The sequence below is a fragment of the Protomyctophum parallelum genome (genome assembly GCF_964188405.1).
Source record: "Protomyctophum parallelum genome assembly, chromosome: 18".
Classification (NCBI taxonomy): Eukaryota; Metazoa; Chordata; class Actinopteri; order Myctophiformes; family Myctophidae; genus Protomyctophum; species Protomyctophum parallelum.
The window spans coordinates 10,434,323-10,444,261 of NC_139716.1; the positions used below are offsets into that span (position 1 = coordinate 10,434,323).

The 9,939-nt window shown below is 41.9% G+C and overlaps 1 long non-coding RNA gene across 1 annotated transcript; it reads left to right on the top strand.

Annotated features, from left to right (window-relative positions):
* The first annotated feature begins 321 nt into the window (after positions 1 to 321).
* Positions 322 to 1,823, top strand: LOC310875317. Its single transcript, XR_014570638.1, has 3 exons — positions 322 to 364; positions 835 to 955; positions 1,705 to 1,823. It is a non-coding gene; the product is annotated as an uncharacterized lncRNA (long non-coding RNA).
* The last annotated feature ends 8,116 nt before the right edge of the window (positions 1,824 to 9,939 follow it).

A 9,939-nucleotide genomic window follows, 5' to 3' on the forward strand; every position in this document is an offset into this window, starting at 1 on the left:
CCTGTTGATTTGACACTTAATTATTACTGTTCAAAATCTACTATTATGCACGCACGCATCGTTATACTCTGATGTATTGTTATGTTACACCCACACAGATGAGAGTCTTCTTCTGTCACCTCAAATCATTTCCTGAAAGTAAAGACCAACAAATTATGTGAGACTAAAATGTTTCTCACTGTGGTGGTGTATATCCGCATGCAAATACATTTTGGGCTGACTGACATTCAGACAGGAAACCAGCTAAAGTGTCTGCTGGTTTCCTGTCCCTGAAGAGTTTATAGTCATACACATTTAGTATACACGCAGTTAGTTGGATATCCTGTGTAATAAGTAGTGGTACCGTACAACATCTCCAACATACGTGAGTATTTATACTAGCTGCCGCTATATTTTTGTTCTGATTTTGCATCTTATTGTATTTTAATGTGGAGGATCATATGATATTAGAAAAGATGCAATTGCATCAGTGCCATCAGGACAGTATACTTTCATCAGTTCTATGGTAAAGGTTGAAGGTGCTACTATCAGAATTATAACTGGGTTAAGATTTTTGATTGATTTGATGGGTTAAGATGCTTGGTTGTCCCACGGCACATTCGATTCCAGCAATTTGTCAATGTATGACCCTGAGCAAGATTTAATTACTCCATCGGCTCACTGCTCCTAGTAGTTAAATTAAATATATGCAGAGGACAAATTTCACGTATGTGCAAATATACTGTAGAGGGGGGGGGGGGGGGGGGGGGGTTAGAGTGGGGACTATTTTATTTAATCTATCTATCTTGGAATTTACTTTGCTACCTCTATAAACAAGAACATCTTTTTTTTCAGATCCTGAATATATCTATTATCTACCACTGGATGTCGCCCTGAGGAATACATCACAAGAAGTTGAAAGAGGTTGGATTTCACAATAGGATTTATTTTATTTTGCAGAAAACTTCCCAAGAAGGTATACATAGAATATTTATATATCTCATCTAACCTGATACTTTAGATCAAGTCTAAAGTATCTACATACATACATACAGTCATGCTGTGAACACTGGGGTGTTCATGGAAAGCATGCATGGGACAATGTGTCTGCTTATTATTATTTAAAGTGTGTGTGTGTGTGTGTGTGTGTGTGTGTGTGTGTGTGTGTGTGTGTGTGTGTGTGTGTGTGTGTGTGTGTGTGTGTGTGTGTGTGTGTGTGTGTGTGTGTGTGTGTGTGTGCGTGCGCGTGCATGCGGGTTTGTTCAGAGTTAATCTCGCAAACCCCTGTGCACAAACTTCATATGCACAAAGAAATACCTCCGCTAATTTTGTATTATGTTTTGAAATATTTAACTTTGTTTGTATAATGGAAGTCAATGGGGCTTTGATCGGGCTGGAACCTTGCCCAAATATTGAGTCATACGTCATAGATATGTAGTCCTGCTATCTGTCATAGATAACTGACGTCATAGAATAGCCACGTGAAGGCCGAGATCCACGTTGGAACCACGCAGTGTTGATTTCGTCGACTAAAACTATGACGAGAAATGTTCGTCGACTACCTTCTTTTCACTGACGAAAACTAAATGGAAACTAAATGAAAACTAAGCTATGGTGACTAAAACTAAGACTGCATATACTGACAATTTCGTCCTCGACCAGAAGTCAAAAGAAATACAATTATTCTACTTTGTTTTTCCTCTCTCTTCTCCCTGTCGTCTATAGGCATGACTACATCTGGGGAAGACGCTTTAGCCAAAACAGACAGAACAGTTGCATTATTATGTTGTTCCCTTTTCTTCCTGATCTTGGTACTCGTCTTCCTTTACAAGAAGTTGAATAGAGACTCCGATGGACGGTACACGGTCCGCCGTATGGTGTACGGGGAGGGAGGGGCTAGGGCCGCGGTGCTGCAGGCCTGGCGCTGGATTCGCTCGCGGCTTCGGAACGACGAAGAGGAGAACGGAGAGGAAATGCATGCACTCCCTAGTGGAGGGAGAGATGTGGAGAGGGGGAGCGAGGCAGGAGAGGAGGACGACGGAGATGGGAGAGAGGGGGAAGATGAAGACCCATCGGATGACTACTCCAGTTTGGGCGGCTGTGACCTGAGGGAGCTAGCAAAACTCAGGGCCCAGCGAGAGGAGATGGGGAGGTCAGAGGGCGGGTCAGAGGAGAAAGGTCAGGAGCAGGAGGAGAAGGAGGAGGAGGAGGAGGAGGAGGAGGAGGAGGAGGAGGAGGAGGAAAACAGGGAGAGTGGAGGAACTGGCCTGTTGATAGACCTAAAGCAGTCCTCTGGGAATGCCACCTGGTCTGAGGAAAAGACAACTGACAACAAGGACAGTGATCTGACGACTGCGCTGTGAACACATCAGGGTGCCAGTGGCTCAGGGGTAGAGTGACCGGTTGTTCGAACCCTGTGGGCTCCCCCAGAGTTAGTGTCGAAGTGTCCTTGAGCAAGACTCTGGATCCCTAATTATTGCTCCTGATGTGCAGGTTGGTGCCTTGCATGGTTTCCCTCCGCCATCTGTGTGTGACTGGGTGAATGTAAATATATACAATCTCTGTCCTCCCGGTGGGGCTCTTCACTGGCTGGTGAGTCAGTAGGATGAGATGTGAGAAATGTGTGTGGGGATGAAATAATTGGCATAATGACAAAATTGGGGGGAAAAAGGTTTAAAAATCAAAAAGAGATAGGTCACCAAGTTGCTTAACAATAGAGGCTATGCACGGGATACAGTATCATCGTACCCGGAAGTTATGCGGATTGCCTACTGAGTAGCAAAAAACTACTTTCTGGCCTTGACCAATACATACAGTGCATCCAGCCATACATCCAAACAGAAGTCCTATCTGATTGTATTAAATGACGCAACCAACATTGCAGCTGTACGGAAAGCTTGAATTGTCTTTCTATATCTGCAAAGTTTTTGTTTTTCATAAAAATCCGCTGTAGACATGTTATCGTGAGCTATACTTTCTGTCAATAAATTCTGTGAAGATGATTATTGTCAGTATCAAGGGTCAGAGTTTGGAAGTGATCACTTTCAATAACACAATGTCCTGCTGCCTCCTGCATTATGTACAATTTAGAAACAGGTGGGACCATTGAGTGATATCCAGCAGCGGTTCCAAACTCCAACACTCCATGCTGCTCAATGCTTTTTTTTGGGTCACTCAGTCTAGACGAGGTGGGGAGAAATGCATGAGCATGTGCATAATCTATTGTATTTCATGTGTGGGTTAACTTGAGCAGGATGGTGCTGGTTTCCTCTGCTGTCCAATGTGTGAATGTAATCCAAAGCGCTTTGGAGAAAAGTGCCATATATACTGTAAATGGTACAATTTTATTATGTTGCTTGCTTAGTTCAGAGTGGCTGTATTGTCAAGGGCAAATTATCAACAGCTTAGTAAACAAGCCACATTTTTGTTTCCAGCCAGATATGCTTGAGTTTGGAATTTGGTTCTGTGTGGAGTTTGCATGTTCTCCTCATGTGTCTTTTAGGGTAGGTAGCCTCACTAAAAACATGCAGTAATCCTGGTCTCTAAACTACCTCTCCCTGGCCAGCTGATGGAGGGGAAAGGAAGTTAAGGAACTGTTCGGAATAAAGTGTTCCTTCCACACGCTACTTCCGGCCGGGGAAAGAAGTTTGGACTCCTCATGCATATAAGGAAGCATGAGGTCAGTCCGCTCATGCTCTCCCCAGGTTGGCAGAAGTGTAGCGCAGGATTACATTAGATCATTGGCACTGCATGGGTGAAAGAATGGGTTGCAAAAATCGTGGGATAAAAAAAAAAGAGAGATTGGAATTTGGAACTATGGAGTTCTTTGCCACTTGGTTTTTCATTAGTCTTAGATTAGAATACTGGAGGGGTTGAGGCTGCTGGTCTAATGTTGGACTGTGTCCTTGACTCCGGTCCTTACACGGTCAAATCCTCAGTGTAAATTTAACTCTGAGGGTGTACAAAAATCTAACCAAATGAACAGTAAGGAATTGACTACATGTGTACACTCCCATAATTACAATTGAATAAATGAACACCAGGTTTTACTGCTTGTATGTAACAAAAACATGACATTGATCTTTTTATGAGCAATGAACTTAATTGTAAAAGGTCCAGTCCACTTTTTCCATGTTGGACCGACTTCTGATAGGATGTTGTTTGACATGTACATAAAGGAGTTCATGAATTAAATTTACTTAATTTGTTTGTTTTCCTCTGAACTAGGCCTACAATAAAAGACCCCATATCATAATTCACTATTTTAATTCATCAAGTCAATTTCTTTCCTTCTTTCTTTCTTTCTTTCTTTCTTTCTTTCTTTCTTTCTTTCTTTCTTTCTTTCTTTCTTTCTTTCTTTCTTCGGGTATTTAATTTAATAGGGAGAAAAAAGAAGAGAAAATGAGAGAGAGACAGAGAGAGACAGAGAGAGAGAGAGAGAGAGAGAGAGAGAGAGAGAGAGAGAGAGAGAATTAGTGGTAGGGCTCCAAGGTCAAGGATATTGTGTATATGCTGGTCTGTCTCGACTTTGGTCCATAAATACTGTCTTGAAAAGTAGTCTATGTTTTTTAATAACAAGTATAATTATATTTTTGACACACTTTGATCCTCACAGGATGGCCCGTACCCTTACTGTTTTGGTGACCCCATTCCAAATGCACACACATTGAAAGGCTCTTATATGAAAGGAATTATTTTGTAATAATAATAATTCTGTAATTGTATCTGATGTATAGGGATTATTGTTCTTTAAACATTATCATGGGTAGTCTTTCTATTTTAAGGCCCCATGTTATAGCCTATTTCAGACCTGTGCGTGTGTGCGTGCCTGCGTGCGTGCGTGCGTGCGTGGGTGTGTGTGTTAGGCTTGCCAACAGTGACACTTGGTGGCCAGGGACACACATTGTTGGACAATGGAATGGCTGCACCACTCAAAAAATATTTAACCAATGAAACATATAGTAAAAATGCAATGAAATCTAAATATATAAAAATACAGTATATTGCTTTGTTTTAAATTTTCTTAATTTCCTATTTCCTGACAAATGTAGCCTACATTTTGGAGTTGGAGTGGTTTCTTCCGACAGGCAATGATTAAAGGAGAAGTCACCACGCTAAATATCATAACTGAAGTTGTGGACATTGAAGTGTTGCACATCAGCGTCGGAGAGGAACAGGCACTGTCAGATCAGTTACGCAACTTTTGGGAAATCGAATCCCTTGGAATCCACATGAAAGAAATGCATTCTGAGAAGGAAGACATTGATTGATTGACTGATTGATTGATTGATTGATTGATTGATTGATTGATTGATTGTTTGAAATATTTATTAACAGTTTGTAGAATTACAGTACATTTCAAGCACAAACTCAATACAAAGACTGTTAACTGTGAGTGGACGACCCAATTAAGCATTACACTTGTTTACAACAGGGTCCACCATGTTCAATTCATCAAAACATTCTGAGACGTACAAATAGGCACTTCTATATAGTTAAAGAACAGAACAGGAATTCATCATAAAGGAAGCAAAAAGGGAAAAGAAACATAAACAGTGAGGGGGAAAGGGGGGGGGGGGATTCAGATTTTACCCAAGCCATGGCTGAGGAAGAAATGCCACAGAAGGGCACTTTTTCTAGTTAATTTCTGCATCTCTTAGGGCCCATTTAACCATATAATGCATTTGGATGGCAAAAATGGCAGATCTGCAAGTTCAGTGTCTTGAATGAGATGTGCTAGCTTGTGAGTTTGCATATCTGCTATTTTCCAGCATAGGACCGTGAAGTATAAACAAGGCTTTAGGATTTATAAGTCGTTTTTAGAATCCTCCTCCTCAGAAGCATATCCACATATCCCAAGCCGTGCATATCCACGGCTTCCCAAGCCGTGCATGCCTATTTCCCACTATAGGCTGAGGAAGAAATGCCACTTGACAATTTTCAAATCAGCTTCAGAAAACATCAGGTAAGTGATGACACCCATATTTGCAGAAATCCGCACGGTGTATTATAAAAGCCTAACTTAATTTGCTCACTTCTTCATCGCAGCTCACTTATATATTTTATATTCTGGGCTATATGAGCTTACAGTGCTTCCACTGAGATAATTGGACTGCTTGAATTCTAGTTGACTTCGAGCATGTATTTTTATGTTTTGTTCTTGCTTAATGTAAATAGCTCTGGATTAAGAGCGATTTACATTGCTAAATGCCTAAATTATAAATCGGGTCCACTGTCTTCTCATTATCGCCTTTTCCTTGATTCTATGTAGAAGTTTCCCCAAGCCACCAAAGGCATGCTGGGAGCAGCAAAATGTATTATGTGAACATTATAGGCCTATGTATGTTTATTTGGGTAACATAGTATTTTTGTATTGTGTGTCTATTCATTATGACCTGTTGAGGGCATGTATAGTGCAGAGCCCTGTGATTAGAGAGCAGCATATTGATTGCACCTGTGTGAGCTAAACTTAGTCAGAACAAGCTGAGTTTCAGTGGTGCAAGGAGCTCTTCCCACGTCTAAAAAGAGTGTCCTTAAATAAAGAATATAAGAGAAGATAACGTAGCTCTCCTAAAATAATCTGCAGAAGGCGCACACGGTATGTTACATGTTGTTGTTTTCTTTGTCTGTAAACAGTGTTGTAATTCTGTCGATCGTTTAATTGTTCGTGTACATTTCATTGTGTTTGTTTATAATACGGACATCATGATTGACTGACAACAAGGACATTCATATTTCATGTTTAATTGTGTTTTAAGGGATGTTAATTGTTATGTTTTGTGTTGCAGTTTTTCACGTTGTCTTGGGGAAATAAATAACCTCGATATCAGTTGGCGGCTTGGAGCGTTTGTTATTCTGCTGGATAGGAGCGGTTACAGAAGCTGATGGAGCTGAGGCGGTCCCACAAGTAGACAAACAAGTAATAATGATATTATTAAAATTAAATAAAGCTGTTGATGCAGCCCCTCGCCTTGGCCTCGTATATCCAGCTTTAATATCTGTCCACTACACAAACATTAAATTCAGATTGACAATGAATGGAGAATGATACGTTAGTGCAGGGGTCCTCAACTAGAAATGATGAAGGTCCACAAATATTTTTTTGAATAAGACCGAGGTCCGGTCCCATGCGCGGCGTCCATCGGAGAGCGGGGCTCTATGCCCGTTTAGTATGGTCAAGCCAAGCTTATACAAATCAGATCGCCTTCCACCCAACCAATAATGGGGTGCAGAGTGCAGGCCCGGAGTGGAACTCCAAATCAGGCCGGGAGTTATACGCCCTGGCAGGCCACACTGCGCACGCGCATAGCGCCCTGGCAGGCCACACTGAATTTTGGGGGCCCTTGGGGGACATTTTGGGGGGCTTTGCAGCAATTTCACATGAGAAATGTACCATCTGATGTTATTTATATTATTAACTTAACTTTTTTTTTTTTGGGTGGTCCGCAAAGAGGTGGTCCGCGGTCCGGTCGCGGACCGCGGTCCGCCAGTTGAGTACCCCTGCGTTAGTGTATTGTACAGCAGAGATATAGTGTTTTGTATTTGTTGATACATTTATTATTATTATTATTTTAATATGTCTGATGAATTGAATACACTAGCCCGTTCTGATAAATGAACACCAATTAAGTTATGTAGGCCTACAGTGTGGGTAATGTGATTTAAAGATCATATTATTGATGTATTTTGAGGAGTTGGAAGGATTGCTTTAATATAGTTGTGAATATAGACTACTTGATCACCGGAAACAGTACATCATTGATTGATTGATTGAAATATTTATTAACAGTTTGTAGAATTTACAGTACATTTTAAGCACAAACTCAATACAAAGACTGTCAACTGTGAGTGGACGACCCAATTAAGCATTACACTTGTTTACAACAGGGTCCACATTGTTCAATTCATCAAAACATTTAAAGACATACAGACATTTAGAGACATACAAATAGACATTTCTATGTAGCTAAAGTACAGAACAGGAATTCATCATATGGGAAGCAAAAAAGGGAAAAGATACAATATACAGTGAGGGAAAATGGGGGGGGGGGGGGGGGGGATTCAGATTTTACAGAGGCCAGTTTCGAATTGCAGCCATCCGTAGGTGCCCTTTGAGAGCGGTTTTGAAGGAGTCAAGGGATTCACATGTCTTAATGACTGTTGGTAGGGCGTTCCACATTTTGGTGGCATAGGAGCGAAAAGAATTTAGTCCCTTGTTTGTGCCGAATCTGGGTTGTACATGGTTTGTTGCACTCCCTCTGGTGTTGTGGGTGTGGACTTCGTTTACATTAAGGAAGTATTTAGACAGGTACATGGGTATCTTGGTGGTGTATCGAATCTTGTGGACCAGACCCATTGCAAGATGCTGTACTCTGTCGTCGACCCTAAGCCATCCCAGCCTGTCAAAGTGGGCAGGGGTGAGGTGGGTTCGGGGGGTGAGGCCAAGTAGGAGCCTGACCAGTTTGTTTTGGGAGGTCTGGAGCCTTGTTTTAAGGGCCTTTGAGGTGCTGTGGTACCAAGAGGTGGATGCATAGTCAAAGAAACCTTGTACGAGGGCTCCTGTTAAGGTCTTCAAGGTGTTTTTGCTGACCAGTGAGGAGATCCTGTAAAGGAATCTTGTTCTTTGATTTACTTTTTTGATTACGTTGGTGGCCATTTTATCACTGGAAAGATTGGCCTCCAGGATGGAACCTAGGTAGGTAATTTCATCTTTTCGTGTGATAATATTGTCACCCACTCTAACCAAGAAGCCATCTGCCTTGCTGAGTTTACTATTTGATCCGAAGAGGATGGATTCAGTTTTTCCCAGGTGTAAGGATAGTTTGTTATCAGCGAGCCAGGTGCAGATTCTACCGAGTTCAGAGCTGAGGGTCTTTTCAACCTGCAGTTTGTTCCTGTCCGAGACCAGCAGTGCCGAGTCATCTGCGAACAGGAACAAGTTGCAGTCACAAGCTGAAGTCATGTCGTTAACATAAATTAGGAACAGTAAAGGCCCTAGTATGCTTCCTTGTGGGACGCCACAGCTCACTGGGAGGGGAGGGGACAGTGTTCCGTTCACCTCCACCATCTGTTCTCTCCCCTCCAGGTAGGATTGCATCCAGCTCACTGATGTGCTATCAAAACCAATAGCTTTAAGCTTGTTAACCAGTATGGAGTGGTTCACGGTGTCAAAAGCCTTTTGGAGGTCCAGCATGACCATGCCGCAGTATTTTCCAGCATCCACCTCGTGTTTGATGTGATCGCTCAAATAGAGGAGGCATGTGTCAGTGGAGTGGGATGTTCTGAAACCAGATTGGAACTCGTACAGCAATTTATTAGAGGCAAGATACTTTTCAACCTGTTCATAGACTATTTTTTCCATCACTTTCGAGATGGAGTTTAGAATAGAAATAGGGCGGTAGTTGCCGGGTTCTAATTTACTCCCTTTTTTGTACAAGGGGGTTACTTTGGCCAGTTTAAAATCTTGGGGGACCTGTCCCTGTTTGATGGAGAGGTTAACTATGTGGGTGATGACTGGAGCTATGGAAAAGGCTGAGTCTCTGAGAAATTTGGAGGGAATATTGTCATGGCCAGTGGCCTTGTGGGGTTGGAGGGCACTCAGTTTTTTAAGTACCTCCTCGGTTGTTACCATTGTCATTTTAAAATCATCTTTACAAACACCAAGGTTTTTGTAGAAGGCTTTGATGTGCTCTACACCAAAACGCCCAGAGTGGGAGGGCAGTTTGCTAACCAGCTTTGTTGCAATGTTACAATGTTGCAATGTTACATTCATACATGGAAATAAAAGTATCAAACAGTCAGTGTCGACTGTCGCGTTTGTAGTGTACCAATATCTATGACATCAGAAGTAGCTGGAGACGCACACACACGCACGCACACACGTCAACATCGATAAAATAAAATACATGAACGAGAGTCTTGATCGACTAGCTCTATCGAAGACTAGGACGATAAAACCCT